Raw genomic sequence first — 6,096 nt, 5'->3', positions numbered from 1 at the left:
TGTCACGCCAGGATAGTCGCTTCATGACAGTTACTGGCCGGGTTACTCAACTCCCTTTCACACAGTAGTACACTTTGTAGATGAGACTCAGAAAAAGCATGTGCTCCAGTTGATGGCAAGCACTGCCTCAAGTGGCCTCTCTTCCTCTTCCTCCACCTTAACATCACACATAGTATAATCCACAGAGGTGACACCCCAATTACCCTTGTTTCCTCCAGCATCAGAGATTTCCAAAAGCCAAACTTTCTGTGGGGAACCTCAGATGGGCTATTCTGAAGAGCTATTCACACATTCTATTCCATGGGCATCAGAGATCACAGAATCCAGAGGAGGAAAGCATCTGCACCGATGCTCAAAATTATTTATTGTTGTATCTGGGGCCAAATGAAGCAGGGTCCAAGCAGAATCCACACCTTCATCATCAGACTTTTGCCACCAAGGCTGGAGGTGATCCTGATAAGACTCAGATACTAGAGTCACACATGGACTGTACTGTGGTGTCTGGACAGGAAAAGGAGGAGGATGACTCTCAGGATGAGGTGTGAGAACAGAGAGGATGATGATGAGATTGTAGATCCCATGTGGTGTCAACACAGAGGTACGCAGCTGAGTAGCTCAGCAGAGGAGGTGGAGGAGGAGGAAGATAAGGAGGTTAAATTACAGATTACCACCCAGACACGAAGTGATGCAACGATGACAAGCACTGCATCCTCACCCCCCCAACTCTGGCTGTGGCCTGCACCAGTGGCAAGTGTGCAGTTCACCGGGGCAGCAGGGGTTGACTAGCCTGGGCGCTTTTTGAGACCACAAGGGATGATCCAACACATGTTAACTGTCAAATTTGCAGAGAAAACTCAGTAGAGGCAAGAATTGCAATAATTTGACAACTACATATATGAACCGGCACATGTGCTATTAACATGCCTTAGTGTTGGAATCTCACTGTGCTAAAAGGCAGATTAGCGGGCCTCACCATCCACCAGCAATCCCCTCAACCCCATCTGTTAGGTTCTTTCTCCTCAATCACCATTCCAAGTCTTCACACATATGTCTCTGGCCACAGAAACTAAAACTGTTTACCCACCACTGTCGGACTGAGTGAGAGCCGGTCAGCTGCTATGGAAGTAGACATGACTGCTGCTTTTGTGTCACATAGCACAACATATAATTCTCAATCCACAATAACATCTCTGCCTGCACCTCACTCACAGTCCAGCAGTTTGTTCTGTTTTCAGAATTTCACCCTCTCTCAGCATAGCAGTCAGCCCTCGGTCCCGCAGTTGTGATCATGTAAAAGAATGTTTCTTCCTACACATGGCAAAGCTGAGAGCTTGAACTCCGCCATCTCCAATCTGTTGGTCACAGAAGTGTTGCTTTTCCGCCTGGTAGATACAGACAGTTTCCAAAAGTTGACGGCCCTGGCAGTCCCCCAGTTCCAATTGCCCAGTCACCCTTACTGATCTAAGAAAGTTGTGCCTGTGCTACACCAGTATGCCACCGAAAATATCACCCATTGCCTGAAAAAATCTGTGTCTGCCAGGGTGCATTTCACCACTGACACCTGGACGAGCAAACATGGGCATTGAGTTACATCTTGCTGATTGGGCACTGGGTAACTCTGGTGGCTATGAGGGCAAGCAGTCTTTTTGCTGATTCACAAGTCTTGGAATCCTCAAGACTTGTGGGAAAAACCTCTGTATCTATCAGTTCCTCCATTTCTTCTGCTTCATCCACCTCTAGGGCTTCCACCTGTGCCCTCAAACTCTCTCTTAAACAGGCACGCCTTTAAACAGTGCAGATAGATTTTTCCCACCTCTGTACTGCGCAGCCATGGCTCACCGCAATCAGGCAGTGTTTAACTTTTTATGCCTTGGAGATTGCAATCACGCAGCTCAAGAGTTGTGGACAGGTATCCAGGCCAAGTTAGAGCAATGGCTGTCTCCACTAAACCTGAAGCTAGGGGAGGCTGTGTGCTATAACGGTGCAAACATGGTGGTGGCCCTACACCATATCAACCTCAAAAACGTGCCTTGCATGGCTGAAGTCCTCAACCTGGTGGTACAGCAATTTCTCTGTCACTATCCAGGCCTGGATGCTCTGATGCAGAAACCACAGTCTCTGTGTGTTCACTTCCGATGACCTCACCCTACAGGTCATCGACTTTCATCACTACAGAAGTCTTTCAGCCTACTGGCTAACCATTTGGTTGGCGATGTTCCAACGTGGTGGAATTCCACTCTGCACATGTTGCAGCAGCTGTGGCTGCATCAATAAGCCCTGGTTCACTATGTACTGTTGCATAGTCTGGGACAGCGCAGTGGTGCAAATCACGTTTGCAGAGTGGGCACAGGTGAAGGACCTCTGCACCCTTGTGCACAGTTTTGAAATGACTACTAAGATGGTTAGCGCTGACAATGCCATCATCAGCATCATTATTCTGGTCATCTACATGCTGGAGCACACTTTGAATAGTCTCCATGAGGAGGTGAATTGGAAGCAGAGGAGGATGCGGAAGGGATAACAATATATCAAATATCCAGACTGTCATCGCACAGACAGGTTCCATGGGAGGGTGGCTTACAGTGATCAAAGAGGGCTCATTGTACCGGACAAACTGTTAGTGAAGATGCAGATGCCAAGGAACAAATGGAGCAGGCTGAGGTGATGGATGCAAAACAGTCAGGAGATGAAGAGGATAATGATCCACTCTCTGTTGTCTGTGGTTGGTGAGGGGGGGGATGGAGGAAGCAACCTTGAGTGTTACCCCATCACCAACACAGCATGGACTTGGACCTCATGGAAGAGCCCGACATATGAGTGTTTTCTTGCTGCTCTATATTCAACATGCTGCCCGTATTTTTAGGGTTAGAAATAGTGCTGAATACTGGGTTGTGTCAGGACTCTGAAATTTTTTTATTACGTTTTGTGCATTACTGCCCTTTTCCAAGATCGCGTCTTTGGTCTCATGTTCACTGTGTCTTCCTGCTATAAACTCCACCCCAGCCTTCAGTCTGTGCTAGAGTATTCTGCCTTGCATCCAGCTTCTGACTCTGGTGGCTCCCTGACTATATACCTGCTCTTGTGAACCTGTGTGGTGACCCTGCTACTCTGCTCTGAGTTCCTGCTGCATACACCAGTTTCCAGTAATCTTCCTTCATCTGCTGCTTGTGTTTTCTTTCATCTGCATTTGTTGGACATGTAAGCTGTTGCTGCTCTTCAAAAACCTGAGACTATTACCCAGGCCTTCCTGGTTGAGCTAAGATATTATTTGAACTGCCTTTAAGCATATCTATCTGTGTTTGGACTAATCAAGGACTTATTCGTGTCAAGTATCCTCAAGAATAATTGAGCTTCATAGACTTACTGCGTGATTGCATTTTCCTCTGAAGTTCCCTATAGACTGTTAAGCTGCATTTAATACTTACACCAAGTGTTGTGGACTTGAGTTTCTCTCTGCACCTGTTTGAATCACCATGTGATAATATAGACTTTACCACTTATAAGACTGTGTCCTGTAGTTGTCTTGTTCCACGCAAAGAGTCTCCTGAGTTATCCCCTATAATTATTACAGGATACTCTAGCCACAAAGGAGGAGACTGCTGGAACAATGACTTGAGAAAGCAGATTAGAGCAGGTGTTTTCCATAATTAGATCACTGCAGAAAGATGTGGAAGGTCTGCAAAAGAAGTTTGGAAGCATTGAACACAATCAACAAGTGTTTGGACAAACTTTGCAGGACTTAAGCACCCGCATGGCAGCCCAGGAAAACAAACTTGCTGGCATAGAGTCCCAGTATGGATGGGCGTTTCAGGACATAAGCAAGCAAATAGCTGCACAAGCGACTTTACCCTCTGGGCAACCGCCACCAGCTAGCCCACCTAAGTTGCCCCCATTCAGATTTAATGGTGATTGCGACATATTTTGTGGCTTTGTGAATCAATGTATGCTATATTTTGATGTGCATGTTGACCGTTTTCCTAGTGATAGATCCAAAGCATTATTTGTGTGTAATAATGCTGCTGACCGCACGAGCGCTCGCCTGGGCAAATCCAATGATTGAGTCTCGTGACCCACGGTTAAATAACTTGTATGATTTCTTGGCCGCTATGGCATTAATGTTTGATGATCCTAATCGTCGTGCAACCGCTGAATCTGCTTTATTGTCTTTACGCCAGGCTAAACGTTCTGTTATTGAGTATGCCACTGAATTCAGGAGATTAGCGGTAGATACTAATTGGGACAGATATGCACAATTGCCTATTTTTAAAAAGGGGTCTGTCTAGTATTGTAAAAGATGAATTAGCTCACTCTGAGTCACCACAAGAGCTAGAAATGTTTATACAGCATTGTGTGCGCATAGATATTCACCTTACTGAGCGTAGGCAGGAGAAGTTTGCTGCCTGTAACCGTATCTCTAACTTTTCCCTTCCTTCCAAAGAGCCTGCAGGAAAAACATCTCGGAAGGTGGAGGAGGTGCCCATGCAAATTGATTCCGTTCAGAGGCGCAAGATTAATGAGCGCCGGGAGCATCGCCTTCGTGAAAGTCTATGTTTCTACTGCGGTCAGTCTGATCACTTTTTAATCAACTGTCCCAAGTGTCCCAAGCGGCCTCACAAGGTGCTAGCAGCGGTAGGGGAGTATGACAACTGTGATGATGAATCTGACATCTCTGAATGTAGCCTGCCTTTAAACGCTGTATTCCATTCACTTTCTATGACTTCACCCCCCAAAGAGCTTAAGGAAAAAAACTCTCACTGTTCTCTCCCTATTAAGATCCTGTGTTCAGGACAGTGGATTTCCAGTGCAGCTATGATTGACTCTGGTGCAGGTGGCAATTTCATGGATATCGCATTTGCCAAGGAACATGGTATTGAAATTCAGCAAAGAGCCTCTCCAATTACCATGGAAACAGTGGATGGGTCACCTTTAATCTCTGGGCCTATGCATCAGGAGACCGTACCCCTTGAAATTTTGTTGGAGCCTAATCATCAGGAGCAACTTTCTTTCTTGCTAATTCTTCTCCTCATTTTCCTGTGATTTTAGGCATTCCTTGGTTGCGTTCTCAGAACCCAATTATCAACTGGGAGACCAAGGAGATTATCTTTCCAACAAGGAGCAACTCAGCATTAACAGAAGCTGTCCCTGAATCCACGGCTACGGAACCACATGTACAGGTATTTACTTTACCTTCAGCATATAAAGAGTTCGCTGACATCTGTGACAAGAAGAATGCAGATCAGCTTCCTCCACACAGGCATTATGACTGTCCTATTGAGCTGCTTCCTGGGGCAGCTATTCCTTTTGGTAACGTATACCCTTTGGCGGCACCTGAGCTTCAAGCCTTAAAGGAGTATATTGATGAAAATCTGGCCAAAGGCTTCATACGTCCTTCTTCCTCACCAGCAGAGACACCTATATTTTTTGTAAAAAAGAAGGATGGGACCCTGAGACCCTGTGTTGACTATCGGGAACTCAATAAGGTAACCATACAAAACCGTTACCCTTTGCCTCTGATTCCCGAATTACTGGAAAGAGTCCGCCATGCTAAGGTGTTCTCTAAACTGGATCTTCGTGGGGCTTATAATTTGGTGCGTATTCGTCCAGGGGATGAGTGGAAGACAGCATTCAGATGCTGGTATGGACACTTTGAATATCTTGTGATGCTCTTCGGGATTGGTAACGCCCCTGCAACGTTTCAACACCTTGCTAATGACTTTTTCAGAGATTTGTTGGACCAGTTTGTGGTGATCTATTTGGACGATATACTAATCTTTTCTGACTCTCTACAGGAACATGAAGAACATGTCAAAACTGTTTTAAGACGTCTGAAAGAGAACCATCTGTATATTAAGCCGGAGAAATGCGAGTTCCATCGCTCTGAGATACAGTTCTTAGGTTATATCATCTCTCCCCAGGGGTTGAACATGGAATCTGGTAAAATTCAGGCTATCCTTGACTGGCCGGTACCCAAGAACGTTAAGGAGGTCCAACATTTTAATGGTTTTGCAAATTTCTACAGACACTTCATTCGAAATTTTCCTGATATTGTCCGTCCCTTTACTTCCTTGACAAAGAAGGAAAAGCCCTTTAAGTGGT

Source organism: Ranitomeya variabilis, chromosome 1 (assembly GCF_051348905.1).
Source record: "Ranitomeya variabilis isolate aRanVar5 chromosome 1, aRanVar5.hap1, whole genome shotgun sequence".
Lineage (NCBI taxonomy): Eukaryota > Metazoa > Chordata > Amphibia > Anura > Dendrobatidae > Ranitomeya > Ranitomeya variabilis.
Note: the sequence above shows the minus strand (reverse complement) of the source record.